The sequence below is a fragment of the Falco naumanni genome, chromosome 7, assembly GCF_017639655.2.
Source record: "Falco naumanni isolate bFalNau1 chromosome 7, bFalNau1.pat, whole genome shotgun sequence".
NCBI lineage: Eukaryota > Metazoa > Chordata > Aves > Falconiformes > Falconidae > Falco > Falco naumanni.
In genome coordinates, this window is record NC_054060.1 from 29,109,954 (window position 1) to 29,126,457 (window position 16,504).

General features: G+C 45.9%; 1 protein-coding gene across 5 annotated transcripts in view; it reads right to left on the reverse strand.

Moving 5' to 3' along the window:
* The window catches only part of GPR132 (G protein-coupled receptor 132), an 87,836-nt gene that overhangs the window by 44,790 nt on the left and 26,542 nt on the right, over window positions 1-16,504 (reverse strand). Inside the window, exon 3 of one of the 5 annotated variants that reach the window (XR_005828879.1) lies at window positions 337-399. The exons of 3 other annotated variants lie outside the window; for them this stretch is intronic. The gene's annotated coding sequence lies outside the window, so the exon portion shown is untranslated. One more of the 5 variants, XR_005828881.1, reaches the window with a different exon arrangement.

Below are 16,504 nucleotides of genomic sequence, written 5' to 3' on the forward strand. Positions count from 1 at the left end.
GAAGGGAAAGGGGTGGAGGAGAATAATCTACCCAGTCTCCCAGGGAACATTTTTCACTGGTCTAGGGCATTTGCACCAGAACAATTTTTGTGATGAATGGAGCATAACGGGGCCCAGGGTGGCTTGAACATCTGGGCACCCCCAAACTCTACAAGATGGGTTTGACAGGAGAGTGTGAACCAAACTTACAAATGTCCCTCTGAGCTGGGCTGAGAGGGACATCTGTAGCTGCCAGAAGGGACCTGAATGGTATAAACTTTCATTAGAAACCTTTGTATTCAGCCTAGTTTGCACAAGCATACCCTGTGACTACCAGAGGCAGTAGTTCAAATCTACCTTCATGTGTATCCAAGTCTTCTTGCTGTAAGGCATCGAGTTAGATGGGTGTGTCTGAGGGAGCTGTGGGTAAAAAAAATGTAGATGTGAGGAATCAGGAAGGCTTAAAAAGAGGTTTTTAGGCAATGCCAGCTTTCAGATTTCCTCTTGGAGAAAGTGCACAGAGAAAGGGCAAAAGGTTAAAAACAGAAGGAAAAGAAACCTTTGTGAGTGGTCGGGGACAAGGTGCTTTCCTTTCCCCAAAGTATACTGTCCTTTTCTTCTGCAACGCTTTAGGTAAAGCTTGCCTCTCCATTTCAGAGATGTTGATTTGGGAGCAGAGCAGCAGCTGGGTATTTCGCTCCTCCTCCTCTCTGTTGGGGCTGGTGAGGGAGCTGAGCAAGAAAACAGACCAGGCATCTTAAGGGGGACCAGGTATGAATCATCAGCTCAGCTCTTTCTTCTTGGAGCCGGTCCACACTTTAGCTAGCAGAAGCAGATCTCAGGGCTGAGGTCCTGAACCACATGCCTACCCCTTCCTTGTTCCCAGAGCCACACTTAACAGCAGGGTCCACAAGGCTCAGTTGCTCTCATTTACATTTTTGGAGGCCAGGAGCTGCTGAAAATCAATCCAAAGTTTGTTTCATGTGTTCTAGGATTTGATGCTCCTGCTATGTCGTATAGCACCAACACTCAACATCAAGTAGCTACCAGTTGAGATAAACATCCAGTTGAGCTGAGAAAGCTGCAGCCCAGCTTGGGTCAGGGATGGCCAGTCATATTTCTTGCTGTCCTCAGCAAAGAGTGAAAACCTCAACCTTCTTGGCACTGCAGTTGTTGATGTGCCAAGTCAATGTGTATCCTTCAGCTGTAGCCAGTGCTACATGGTACAAACATAGTCATGTCAGCCCTAAAGAAGCTGAAAGTCTCTTCAGTTTTGAGGTTCACTCAATTTTGTCAGCTTTTTATTACTGAAAGGATGCTGGCCTTACCTTAATGTCTTCATTCAAATGTCAGAGACCACAGGGGTTGTGGAAATCAGGTAGAAGACAATGGGAAAGAAGGGTTTGGTTCTTACCTGAGATGTAGGAACAAAGCTGGCCTGTCTTTCCATGGAGGGAAAAACACAGCACCAGACTGTGCGAAGGCCATAATGGTACAGAGATGGAAATTTTTTTTGGGGAAACAGGGAGGCCCTTGCCTACTCCATGTGGCAGGATAGGACCACTTTTTCCTGATATACTCTGGGATCTCACAGCTACCAGTAATAAGATTTTAAGGGGATGCACAGAAAAGGCTGGGGCAGAGGGTGAAAAGCCCATGGGCTGTGTAGCAAATGAAGCTGAGCAAGCACTGTAGGAGGGGAGTTTGCCTTACCCCTGGGTGTGCACAGACCTGCTGCCTCTGTGCCTTCCCAGGCTGACCGCTTCCCCTCTGCACTGAGTGCTCATGAAAGGGAAAACGCTTTATGCTCAGGGAGCCTTGGAAGATGCTAGCCAAAATCTTGGGTGGGGAGGTGAGCAAGGCTGCAGGCTAGTTTTAGCAAGAATACCCTATATATTTGAACCTACTCCTTTTTATGTTGAGAACACCTGGCGATGGGGCTCTAGCTGCAGTCTGTGCAAGACCTCCTGGCAGGGAAAGCAAGTCACTTGTGAAAGACTTCCTAAGGGAAATGCTTACATCCACTGAGGTTTAGCCTACTGGAAAATGTACAAAAAGGAAAAATTTGTGTGTAGGACAGAGGATGGCCTTGATAAGATAAGCGATCTTGTCATACTCTCAGAACCTGTCCATTTGCTTACACTACGTTGCATCGAGCGAGGATGTGTTGGCATCCTTCCAGCCTGCACCTCCTCACTTGCATCTGGGCAGAAACCCTTCAAAGATACTGAGTCTAGCTGCAGAGCTCAGAGTGCAAGTGGATCTTCTCCCTCATCTACTGCTCCCTTTCCATCCCCTTTCCTTCTGTCACCTCCCTGCCACCCCTTCCATCAGCTGGCACCAGGCAGAGCGTGACCCTTGGACTACGTGCCTCTGACCACCCTGCCTCCAAGCCGTTCCAGTGCTGAGCTCTCTGTGCTCTGGGATTACAGGGAGTAAGTTTCCAAGGAATTCATTTGTCATTACTTGCTAAATAAATAGAGTCTGATAAGAATCTGCATTCTGCTTCCATAAAAACCTATAGATGCTGTATCTGGTGTCCAAGTAGTTTCTCAGAAGAATGCGCAAGTCACTCATTTGTCTCCATAAAAGCCGGAAAAGGCCGCCTGGATCAGCTGTTGTGGTTAATGCCTGGGAGGGAGCACTCTGCGCTTTCATTATCAGCAGTCGCCACGAAGCGTTGGACGGGGAGGGCTCAGCAGCACAGCAGGAAAAGGGTTTCATATCTGGAAATAATCTTGCAGAAGTCTCTCCTAGGGCTGAAATTCTTGGCAGGAGCCTTTCATCCGAATCCCTTGAGACAGCAAGGCAACGGGCTCTTGTCCTTTGGTAAAGCCTGGCAAGTTTTATATATTTTCAAAGAGCAACTACAATATTCTTTTTTAAAGTCCATATGGCAGAAACCATTAAAAAAATGCATCTAGTCCCTTTTTATGATGGACATAACCCAACATATTCCACAAGTGACACCCTCGATATTTGTCTCAGGAACAGCTCTGGCTCGTATCTCCACAGCGTCTGAAGACCAGATCTTTAGACACCTAATTGCCTCTGAAATCAGTGATTTAGTTAGCCACTTAAATACCTTTTCAAATCAAGCCTGTGGTACCTTGCATGTGTTAATACATGCATCCTCATAAAATCTCTGTGAAGCAGAGCTGTATTTCAAGGGTTGGGGTACAGGGACAGAGTAACATATGGTCATGTTTTCTGAAGAGCCTGGAGTAAATCACAGCAGTTTGAAAACCCCACCCCTGCAATTTGTCCAGACTCTGGGGGTAGCATTCACATCTCCAGCCTCCAAACCTGGATTTCACAGGGCCAAGCATGCATCAGCTACAGCTCGTTAGCTCCAGTAGTCTTTTAATTTTTCTATTATTACATATACTTTTTCCATTATAGAAATGGCAGGCACTGGGGAGGGTGGGGAAGACTTTTGTGCTTCAAATAGGTCTTCACAAAAGAGCTAAAAAAAATCCCACAGAAACCCAAGATAACATTGTCATCTGCAATATTAGTAACGCACCCAAAATGGAAAACATTCTTCTTGTCAAACGCTCAGGTTGCGGTTTTGTTTGCTCCTTATTAAGAGTTAATAAACAAAACTGTTTGGGTTAATTTTGTCATGTGTACTGCGAGTTGCTAAGTAACATGGCTCCGCTCTGCCTGAAGTCTGTGTAGTGAGACAACTGAGAGAGGCACTAAAGTGCTATAAAATAAATGGGATGGATCACATTATAGTGTACCAGACCCTGGCTTGGCATTTGGAGCGTGGATATTTTTTTCCCTTTCTTTGTTTTAGGTATAGAAAAACCAAAGGTACAGAGTCCACCTGACATCCGAAGGGCAAGGAGCAGGTTGTGCTTTTGGCAGGTGGAAGCTGTGCAGCTCTCGCTGGGAGATGATGCCCACAGACCTCTGCCCGTATCTGAAATCGTTGCTGCAGCTGGAGGGCAGACACCCAAGGGCCAAGGGGGACAGTGAGGAAATTGTCTTGGTTGTCCCAAAATCTGGGAGGTTTATGCACAAGATTTTTGATCAGCAACAGATGGAGGGTTTGACGTCTCTGGAAGGTCCTGTGTGGCGGCCCGGCATAGCAGGGAAGGCACACCACATGCTGTGTATGGCTGTGGTGCTACAGGGGCTACAGTCCTGCCAGATTTCCCTGCTACTTCCCAAAGAAAAGCATCTATGGGATGGCTTTTAGTTCCTAGCAGGGCCAGACAGGCTAGGTTGGACAAAATTTCAGGAGCAGGGCTAGGAGAAAGGAAAAATTGGATTAAATGGTGACCATGTGAGATGCTCAGAGCATCTGTCTGTCAGCAACCTTTCCGTCTGTGAGGAAAGGCAGTGATTTTGCAGCAGCTTTCAGACAAATGGACTTCTCTTTAAAATGGTGACTATCACTGTCATATGAATGTAAACTCAGAACTATTTTCTGCAGACAATTACAAAGAGAATTACGATGTGTAAGGCCTGATTTCATACTGAAAGCAACTAGCAGAGAACAAGACACTATTTTAATAGCAATAGAGATGGACCATGTTGCTGGGCTGGGAATTACCAGGGAACACTCTTGCAGATTTTATCAGATCTGTTCTGTTCAGCTTGCAGGCATTTTTCAGTTTTTGAAGAAATCCTAATTTGGATATGAGAATTTCAGCCTTTCAAAGGGGTGTTGGCAGTGGCATAGTTTGTCTCTGCCTCAGTCTCCCAGGACAGGTTGCTCTCAAGAAAGGCATTTGTGTTTTCGGCTGAGGATCCTGAAGGAAGAATCACATACATGTTGCTTATGACCATTTCTGTTCTGGAGATGGAGTGCAAGTAAAGCAAATAATTCTAGAAAAGTCTCTCACTGGTCCATTTGTATGGTAAGCCACAAGCTTTCAGGGTATATCACAGCTTTCAGAATTACGATTTTGATGGGAGGACTAGTATTTTCAGGAAACAGTTTTTCCAATGTGAAATTTCCCCTTGAAATCAGTGACTTTAAATAGTACCAATTATGTTGCAAATCTAGCAGGGGTTGGGGGAGAGGGGAGAGGAAAGAAATCCAGGCATACCAATCAGTCAAGGCAGGTGCTGAGGGAATGTGAGCAGTGTAAGTTTCAGACTTACAGGGCTTCCCAGATTTCTCAGGGCTAAACTAATACCTGTCAGTATGAAAAGAACAACCATGACAAAACTCTGAAACTTTCTGGGTTTTGATGAAGTGTGGGTGGTAACTACCGGGTTTAAGAATCAAATGACCTTTTCCAGAACATATCTAAATCTATTTCCTTCCACTAGCCAGCCAGATATCCTCCAAGCGCCTGCAGAAAAGACAAGAGAGAGCTCCTAGCACCGTCTGAGATTACGGTTAAAGGCACCAGGTTGGCACTTCCCAAGTTCCTACTAAGATCCTACTAAGAATGCTTTAAAGGATATATGGAGTTCATTTACAGCTTCTGCAAGCAGAAGTTGGGCAGGATGCATTTCATACAGCTTACGCGTAGGACACATATAGGTCGTGCATATGCAGCCTGTTTTATTTTGCCTGCAGTGCCTGACATAGTCCTGTCTGACAATGAATCATACCGATTCAAACAGTTCAGTGTGCCGCAGATTTAAACATGTAAGTGCCATTTCCTATTGTCCCCAGTCCAAGGGCTTGGTGGAACATCTTGTTAAAATAATACGGCTGCTATTAATAAAGCCGGCAGAGTCTGTATTCAGCACTGCTACATGACAAAACACATCCGTGAGGCAGAGGTTCTCATCTGCTGACACAGGCAGCCAAACACAGCCATGCCGGAGCTGCTAACATGCTCCTCAGTCTCACTGGAGACCCTGTAGAAATACTGAGATGATTAAGACAAGACAGAACAATACAACTAATGCAAACCAGGAACTGACACTGCTTGGAAACGCTGTTGTGTGCATTTCTGCTGGTGGAAGGCAGGCTAAATCACTGGCACCGTGTCAACTGGTTGCCTTATTTGTATGAAATTTGCTATGCCAAATGGATGCTTGCTCCAGGGAATACATAGACACCTTCAGATCTCGGAAGGAGGGGAGATGGGGGACACCTATTTTGAACAGGAGCGTCTTGGGAAAGTAGCAGCCACAGCAGGTTGTGACAGTGGGGTGTCAGGGCACGGACAACAGACCTGGCATCTCCCAACAGGAGGAGGATGTGTGAGTGACAAAATGCAGCGCAGTCAAAGGGCCATTTGAATGCTGTTTAGTCGGCCGAATGTGTTAGGTGGATTATAGGTACCTGTGATTGCACACTGTATGAGTATTTTAAAATTAATTATATTCTGGCCTGGGAGGGAAGAGTTGGTGCCATGGGTCTTTAAGGCTGAACTTCCCCAGACAGACCATACCTGTGCAAGTGATGCGCGCTTGCTGGAGCAGTCAGGAGGAACCAGAAAAAAGGCCTTTGTGAGAACCTGAGGCCCAGATTAATTTCACTGGCTGTAAGGACATAACTAAGTGCCCAAGCACCACGGCTTCCTCCAGTGAGAGGTATTGGGAGACAGCTAACCCCCACCTGAGCTGTGCTTTGGGGAAGTCTTTCACCTTCTGGGTTGTCTTTTGGTGCCTGGCATTGTAGGGAAGGAATCCAGGACTTAGTAGCACCTAAGACCTCAGGAGGAAGGTTCCTCTCCTTCTCTGGGAACATGGTTTCTCTCCTCTGACACTTGTCTTCTGCCATGTTTCTACCCATCCTGATTTTCACTGCACCCTAACCTTGTTCTTTGCCGGAACTCCTTGACTCTCAACCTCCCTCCCGAAATGCAGACTCAGGAACGCTAACACCAAGCCTTTGAAACTCTGGCATTTCAAAATTAGTTTTCCCTTCCTCTGATTGTTTGCTTCCCAAGAAAGATAAACAATCTGCTGGCACTGCTGGTCTGCTTGTCCACCCTGTTGTCATCTTTGCTTCCCACTCCAGATGATCCCACCTGTCTGGCGCAGGTAGGCCACATAGGCACAAATCCATTTAAAATAGGGCTCAAACAATATTTTAAGTGACATGTAGGCCTCTCAAGGGTCCTTCTAAGACCAACTGAATTTCAATTCATTGAGAGCGAAATTTCTTTCTGAGCAAACAAGAGAGAACTGAATGGGGCTGTGCTACATGGTGCTGGGGTTGATATGGCAACAAAGGTTCTAAAAATGATGAAGCACAAATGGTATTCTCTCACTATATAAATAGCTGTGTCAAGTTGTTATGGAAACTGTCAAGTAAACTGGGTTAAGGAGGGCTACTTTTTCTGCTCTCTTTTGCCAAGGCTTTCTGAAACAGTTTGTACCAGCACAGTACAAGGAGAACCTACAAAACCTGGGTGATGCATCAATCAGAGAGTCTCTACAAATGAGGTGGGACGGCATTACAGCCTCTGTCCTCTTGAGAGGCTGGGACTTTGAAGTTCTGTACCTGCTCCGTTCCTGTGATATACTGGTGGAAGTCATGATGTGGTCTCACCAGAATTCCCTCCTGGAGACCTGGGGCATGATGTTCTGTGGAGACACAGTTGTGTGGGTAGATTATTTTTTTTTCCTGAAGGCCCAGAGCAAACACTCAGGTGGGTGAATGCCAGGTGGAACTGCAGTCACAGCTGTGCATACAGTAAAGCACTTTTGGGGCAGGCAGGTGGAAGAAGCTTCCATCAAGATGAAAAGTGTAATTCAGTGGGTTTTGAAACCAATGTACCAGCTGTGAATTGGAGGGGGCATCAGGTATCCTTTGATGGGAGTATAAAAAAGGTGAAAATCAAAGCAAAAATGCTAAATTGCACCTTGGGCACCAATCTTTTGTCTTAAAGATATTCCAAGAGTAGATAGACCCAAAACATCCAAATCCTCTCTGAAGGATACTTCTATTCCTCAGCCCAGAGGTTGCTTTGACATCTTGTTTTCAACCCCAGTCCCTTTTGTGAGCTGCACAGAGGCATCTTTTAAATGAACCTCTCCTTGTGAGATGTCACTGTGCTGTATTGTCAGACGGGTGATTTTGAGATAATGAACTTGTTCTTGATTCATTTTAAGTTCTTAGGAGTTTTCCAGCAATGAAATGCAACGTGATCTCTTTGAAAGATACATTGATAAATTAACCACTCACCCTATTAATGCTGTCCTGTTATTGTCACTGCATCTGTCCAAGAACATAATTCCAGCAATGTAACAGTTTATAGTATGCACAGCCGTCTTATCTTTGTTTCCACCGATACAGTTATCTGGCACCTATCCCTCTCAACACAATCAAGATTAGAGTCAGAGAGAATGAGGTTGTTGAAAGGTTTTCCTTTCATATTTCCAAAGACATGATAGCAAAGAGAATTTTAAAAGGGTATTACTGTGTTGATGTACAGTGGATATTCAATCCCTATAAAAAGATTTCTGTCATACATTCGATTCACCTTTCTAGAGCTTAGCAGTCAGCATGCAGAGTTATGCCACAAGGGGTTAGTGGAATGTACTTTGTTCCTGTGTATAAATAGCTAGCTTTTAATAACGAGCATTCAAAAGTATGCAGAAGTGAACAGGATGTTAAGACTGAGAAAGCCTTTTCCTCTGGAGCTGTGTAAAAAAAAAAAAAAAAAAGAAAAAAAAAGAAAGAAAAAAAAAGAAAAAAATTCACACATACAGAGGAAAGAAAGTAAAACACAGCAAGCTGGCTTGGTGCCAGCATTGCAAAAAGGGCAAAAACCAGACAAGAAAAGTTTCCTTTCCTCTCTGGGAGCAAGTTTTTACCTTTATCCCTTCAGTGAAGAAAAGGTACTATTTTCTTGGCAAAAGAATAGTATATGTGCACAATGGGGAAAGGCTGCGACTCAGGGGTCAAACAGTAAAACTCTGCCCTGCAAATCATTTTTGAAAGCTGAATAAGTTGCACCATGCTCATGCTGGGATGGAGCTCCCATGGAGAAGGACCTAACCCAACTCCAGTCCAGGAGGACAGTCCTGCAGGGTGGGTCAGGGGAGGGAGAGGACTCCTCCAGCTTCCTGATGCTTGCTTGTGAAGCAAGAGATACTGTCCATGTCACTCTTCACTATGATGTGGCAGGCAGGGGAAACCGCAGGCAGGGGAAACCACATTCAGGGGCAAGGAGGACGCGCGTGTGGTCCAGATGAAGGGTGCAAGCATGGTGGTCAGTTCCTCTGCACCCCACGTGTCCATCTGTCTTGGCCATTTCAATTGTAAAGTCGTCAGATGATGAACCATTTCTCCCTGTGGGCCTGGCACAATCAGGGCACGTTTCTGGTAGTGATCTCTCAGTCCTATATTGTATAGAAATATCAATAAGTAAAGAAAAGTGATAAGGAAGAGGATCAGGTGCAGATCAGATGTTGAGTTGGGCAGCAGTAAAAAGACCTGAGACAGATTAGTAATGCAAATATATCTGCCGAGTGGTGAACCTTTCAGGAGGAAGGAGGAGAGGATCAAACAGGAGAGCGCATCAAGCACACAACTGAGAGAAGCAACGGCTCCTGCTAAATGGCTCCCAGCCAAGATGTTCAGGCAAAGAAAGGGAGTGATGTCCAGTCATGGGGGCAGCAGTGCAAGGTGTTTCGACGTGCATTTTATATGGCAGAATTGGGGACCTAAATAAATCCACAGAGGAAATATCACCCTCTTCATTTGCTGGAAAATGCAACGTCTGTCTTCCTCAGATGGCTACAGCCCTGGCAGGGGAATTAACTCTCCTATCTGCACCATGTGTGAGGGGTTCATGGACACCCCAGCAGGGGTTTTGGAGGCTGGTGGCTGTCGCCTCTCTCCTGGAGCAGGGTTCCTCAGCCCCTCTGTTGGCTTGTGCACAGCAGGCTGGTGGGGCAGGAGCAGAGCCATGGCAAAGGGCCTGCACGAAACAGTGTACTAATTTTTCTTACCTTTCTGCTGATTTGGTAAAGGAGCTAGGACAATACTGGATCCAACCCTTTCCTGAAGGCACAAATCTGTCTAAGCTACTCTAGGACTTCATATTAATCTAACTTTTCTAGGCCAAGTTCCATGTGGGATTGTGGGTGCAGGTGATACATGGAAGGAGAAACACTGTTTTTTTAGTATTTATATTACAATTTTAGGATGGGAACTGGCAGAAAAGAGCTGGACAGTCTTATGCTCCTGAGACCCTGATGAACCAATTCTGACTGTGTGGTACGTTCTGCTGGAGATCTTCCAGGGGTAAGCCATGCTGCTTATAGGAGGTACCTGCAGGATTATGTCCAAAAGATGGGCACTTAGAAACTATGACAAGTTACAAATTTCTGTTTTGAAGGAGTCTCACAGCCTGAGACTTATTCCCGACTATAAAAATGGGGAAGACTGTTAGAATTGGTGACATACCTCCAAATGAGGACAACTAAGTGCGAAGCAGAACTACTGAATTGAAATGAACATTCACATTTCCTGTGGTTTTACAGGTCATTTTAAGGGAAACCCCAGTGGGAGAGGAACTTGGTGACAATTCCTCAGAAGTCATATAGCTCTTAAGTGGCTCTTGGGGCAAAGAAGCACACTTAACACCCCCTGCACCTCAGGGCACCATGCAGTGATTTTCCAGTCCTTTCCAATTGCTTCACATTGCGTGGGCTGAGCAGTGATTGGGAGCTGTTACATTTTACTGCCAAGTTTCAGAAAGATCTTTCTCGATGTCTACTCCACCTTTGTTTCCTCTTTTCTTTGTGGTTTGGGTCCACCCAGACTCAGAAGCCAAAGAAAAGTGGATGGGCTGATTCACTAGACTTTGCACTTGAACAGCTTCAGACATTTCTCATTCATTCCAATCCTCCTTGGAGGCATTCATAACATTTTTGCTATTTTTTTCTGCAGCCTTACATGTATATACATTGCACTATCAGATAGGGTAATAATAAGCATTGAAGAAGGAGTGTGCTTGTTCACGTCTTCTAGGTGATGTAAGACAGAAACATAGCCCTCAGCTCAGCTCTCTGCAGCTCTGCAGCCGCTCAGAGATTGCCCCCAGTAACATCTCTCCTGCTTCCTGAGCTCTATCCATTTCTTAATTTCATGGGTTTCCTGGTACCATTGTTTCTCCCTGAGATCAGGATGCATGTCCCAGTTTCTTGCCACTTTTCCCACTCAGCCCATCCCATTTTAGCATTTTATTTCTGAACTGAAGACATTATCAGGTATGTTCTCAAGCATGGTTTGTGGTCATGCCTGGAAGTGTGGTCTACTATCTCATAAACCTAGGGAAAGTTGGCCCTAGAGAAGAGACTCTTGATCCTTGCTGTTTTCTTGTCTGGTGGGAGCTAAAAATTCCTTGTGAAGTCCTCCCAGGGGATACAGTACCTTTCAGAAATCTCCTTCCCTTTTTTCTTTTTCCCAACAGTGGAAATGCTTTACATACTTTGCAGATGTGTAAGGCTGTTACGTAAAGCATCACATGAAGGCAAGGGCTCTTGCAAATAATAAAACTGCAGGCTAGTTGAAACCAGCCCCCTTATTTCATTTTCCTTAACGAAATGTAAATCTACACCCACACAAACTATGTGTGCTTGGAGCAAACAGTATTCCACATTCTGTGGCAGGGAGAGAGCCAGCCTTGTTGAGGGGCAGCTACCTCACCACACTCCTGCTCCACTGAGCTCGTGCTTGTTTTCCACACCAGATTTGATCAGCCTGGGCATTGGCATGGCTGCTGGCAGAGGCACTGAGGTGAGGAAGTGGCTTGCCCGTCTATAACTTATCAGGCAGCCCTCCTTGAGCATCTGCCCACCCCCGTGGGCTTTGCAGATGCGGGCTGGAAAGCACTCAGCCTGTTTTCCTTCAAGCAATCTTTCATGTGTCCAGGCAAACTTCCCACTGGATGCACCAGTATTGACATGGGCATGAGCGCAAGGAACAGGAGAGCGGCATCTGTCCACCCGACATTCATTCTGGACCTTCCCCATTTCAGCAGCCTGGGTCTTGTGCCCTCTTCCTTCCTAGCTCTCACTGGAGTTGTCCTATTTTCACACTAGCTTGCTTTTCCATCACCCCTGGGTCAGGCTTAAATATGGAATAATGATATCAACCCTACTTTCCACCAACCTCTCCAAAAAAAGAAAAGGCATAACAATCTAGGAGCTACATCTCAGTGGGCATCTTAAAATCACTGCCACAAAATCACTGCCAAAGAAGTAACAGGGCAACCTGCAGGATGAGACATTTCTCAATGTGATGTCCTAGAAAACTGTTTAACATTACTAGCTTCAATCAAATTAATTGTCTATTATTCAATTAAAAATAAGGAAGTAAAGAGACAAAACCTTATTTAATTTCTTTCTGTCATCAACCTATGTAATCTGCAGCTTAATGAACCTGATGGGTTGTCTTCACATGAATAAAGAATTTTTCCTCAGGCCACCTACTCCAGTCATCACTGGGGGATGGGGAAATCTCAGCTCCATTAACAAAGGAGAAGTCCAAAGGTGCTGCTCTGCAGATGGGACAGGACAATTCCCCATTGCTATTAAAGTGCCTTAACTGGGAAGGGCGCATTTAGGCTTGCAGAGGGACAACATACCCTATTTTCTAAGAGCAAACATTTCCTTTTCTCACATGTATTTTGTGACAGTTCATTTCCCCTCCTCTTCCCAGAGGTGACCTGTTTTATATGCAGTCATTTTGCAATTTGCTGTCAGGTCCCAGGAACTGCAGTGTGGACAAAGACACATGCTCATGAAGGGACCATTCCACTGAGCACTGATGCGTTGGCTCAGACCTGGTCCCCAGGAAGACGGCACAGAAACCCTGAGCCTCCTGCTCTGCAGAGAGCCTGGAAGAGCAGTGCAGGCTGCCTGCACGCTGCTTCTCTGCTTCCCCTACCTCTGGGCACCAACTCAAGGCCAGGCTTAGTTTCCCTGAAATTACACTCCTTGAGGCAATATTAGAAAGCCTCAGCTGCGTGGTTTGGCCCCATGTAATCAGCAGCCAGGTCCCTTTCTCCAGCAAAGTTAAAGAACATGATTTAAACTGCTTCTCCATGTTTCCTGCACTTACACACAATGTTTTTGGTCCAGTCGGAGAAGATAAAGTTCAACAAATGGTCAGTTAAATTAGACTTGGAAAGGTACAGCCAGTTGGAAGAGGAAAGATCAGGAAAGGCTTCGGTGGAGGTGGTACACCAGGGGATCCCAGGTAATTCAGATGCTCACGGGGCTGGTGGTGGCTGTTGCAGTATTTTTACCCTACTGCAGCGCAGACATAGGTGGCCAAGGGTCACCGGTTCCAAGAGTCTCTCCTTCATTTTGGTCTCCCTTCTGAGGCTAGCCTCCATTTCTGCATGTTCAATGAGTGTGCGCACACAAATTTCATTACATATTTCGTGTGCGTGCCACTTCCCCATGCTTGTCACCCCCTGCCTGTCAGTTACACGGACCATCCTGCAGCAGACCCTCTAGTCTGCGGAGACTGATTGGCCAAAAAAGTGATTCCAAATCCTTCACAATGCTGAAGTGAAGCTGCAGCATTAACAGACTCCCTGGCGTGACAGCTCCAGCCTTCACGGGGATCCACGCTCTCTTCTACCTTCATTAGCCTTATATAATGTTACTGCTCAGCTGCAGCTAGTGTGACACTGGCTCCTTTGTGTGACTGCAAGGCTTTTGTGCATCAGCCAAAATGCAATGCTAAACCAATCAGGATAATAAGCGGTTGACTGTTAACACGCCATTTCCGAAAGGGGGGTTGTACACCACTGCACAAGCTGTTGTGAGCATCTGTTTGTGGCTGGGGTAAGTCAGAGGCAAGGTGGGCTCATCCGGGGGCAGGTGTCCTGGTCTGCTGGCTGTACAGCACCGGGTACTGGGCTCTGTGAGCAGTCAGTGGAGAAACACCACCTGCCAGACAGGAGCTTTATACTGGTGGGCGGTAGGAGCCAGTCCCTGCAGCACTTGTCCTCCTACACCTTCACCACCCCCTGCTCCAAACCTGCCTGGTGCCAGCAGCAAGAACCAGCCTTTTTTAGTGTGATTTTGTGGAAAAGGGAAGCAGGAGCTGTGGTGACTCAGAGACTCCCTTTTCGCAGGCAAGATGTTCTGGTGGGATTTGAAAACTCCTTTGCCCAGGCAGTCTCCTCCACCACTGCAGCTCCCAGAAGGGTAGGTCCCAGAGCCTGGGATGTGCTTCTGCTCAGACCCTCAGGATGAGCCTGGCCTATTACAGTTAGAGCTGTAGGAGGGACCAGACTTTTCTTGCTCCTCACCCAAAAATAAAATAGAAATAAGGCAAAACAAACAAAAAAAATAATGGAGGTGTGGAGGGGTTGCTGGTGAGTTCAGGCTCTGAGTCCGAGGAGGGAGGTCCGAGGATTCCCTGCGAAGCAATCGGGAAGTAAGGCAGCAGATGCTAAACTGGCCAATGTTCCTTTAAGTCAATGTCTAGCTTTGCCCAGCTGCCCAGCCAGCTCTCTGGCATTTGAAGCACTGGGCAAATAAAGATAACAGTGACACGACAGGACATCCTGTTAGGAAGCTCGCTAATTGGTTGAGGATCGATCAGGATGAAGCACTGTGAGTTGATTTTGGCATTGGGAATGCCATCAGTGAAGGTGGCTGCCGATGCAAGTGAGGGGCATCTCCCCTGCCCGGGGCGTGGGGTCTGTAGCATCTGCTGTTGGGGTGGATGAGTCCTGACACACACCTCGACCTTCCCGGGTGTCGGGTGTGTGGCTCAGGGGTGCTGCTGGGCTTCGGGTCACTGCAGGAGGTGGAGGGGCACTTTTGGCTGCGAATAGCCCCGATTTCAGAGATTTCTGCTGTCCCTTCCCTGCAGGCTGTTGTAGATGGTGGTGGCAGTCCCTGGGTCTGTAGCCTCCTCTGCATGTCCACCACACACAGCATCTCTCTTCTAAAGCAGTAGCATCCTGATTCAGAAGCTAGGCTTTTTTTAATGGAAATGGGTGTTTAGTCACCAGTTCAGCTCTCTTGGTCTTTTCTGGCAGTTACTCTGAGATGTAACTGGTGGGTTCCTCTGTGTGGTGGTCAACAGAAATTCTGATTTTAAGTCACGTATCTGAGGAACCATTTCCCCAGCTTTAACCAAGAAGGAAGGCTGATTGAAGCTATCCATCAAGAACTGCAGCTCCAAATGCCTTGCTCCCTGGGCAACTCCAGTTATCATACCCAGCCCCAACATCAGTGCTTGGTCAAGCCTTAACCCCTGAATTGCAGCATCCCAAGCAGCAGAGCAGAGCAAGATTTAGGCTGTGTAATGCTAGTTCATTTCTGCTTGCTTCCAGTTTGGTGATTGTGACTGCCTTCCCTAGCAATCACCTGACTACTGTAATTTTGGTCTAAAGCATGTGACTCCAGTTATCTTCTTTGAATTAAGACATGTATTGCAAATTAACATTTTTCTGTATGGCCTAGAAAAGCATATTCTTGGCTGGGTATGACTTGACACCTTCCTGGATAGCATGACTACTTGTCTCTTAGTTTACCCAGTGGGAAATGTATATTACCAGTAAGCCAGTATGACATATCAAATTCTGCTCCCTGAGTAAAGCATATTAAAATGCCATTTTTACATCCCAAATTATATTTCATTATGCAGTCAGTTACACTTTTGACAGTAGCAGTGCACAGAGTGCATTTCATATGCTAACTAAACCAGACTTTTTTTTTTCGCTAATTTGCTGAAAAAATATTATCTTATATCTAGGACATAGTGTTTCTGGAGTGAAAAAAACAGCATCAGGGATGTAGTCTGTGATCTTTGTTTTGGGTGCTGATCATAATCGTACACTCTGCTTAAGATGAAGTGACAGACATTTCACCCAGCACTGCTAGAGAGCCATGCCACTGTATAGTCTTTGTCTAATTTTAAGAATTTGTACACAACTCTCTAAAAATACTTGTTTGTCTATCTAACGTGCAGTTGGACTAGATGGTCATTGTGGGTTGCTTCCAGCAGAACTATTCTATTCTACAACGATTTGCTAATTCTACGGGTTATTCTTATAGAATATTTTTCAAGATGGCTTTTAAAATTCCTAAGTATTTCTTTCAAGAAAGAGAAGAAAAGGTGAATCTAGGGTTATAGTGTGCTGAAAGCCTTAGTGAAAAATATTTTTGTGTATAGAAGTGGATGTGGGGTTACAACAGGATAGAGCAGAGACCATTTCTCAACGCACATTGGCAAATATGAGAGATTGCATTAACTTTATTTTCTTGAGCTGGTCTCATGGCCTATGTTGTTTGCTTACTCGGGGAGGGAGGGATGTCAAGTGTCATCACACCTTTTGGTATGGGCAGCAGTAGAGGCAAGCTGTGGCAGCAGGGAAGGGACATCAGTTGCCACCTACTTTATGATGTTGCTTTCTGTGTGCCCATCAGCTCAGCTGGAATTGGGTATAACCTGCATCCGGATTCAGCAAATGCAACTTCCTACCATCACTGGGGACAAAATCAGGAGCCAGGTTGTGCTTCAGGTACCTCCCAGATTTTTGCTTTTAATACTGCTTTCTCGACCCTGCTGTTATTCAGGACTGCCTACATCCCTCCCTGAAATGGCTTCCCTGTGTCA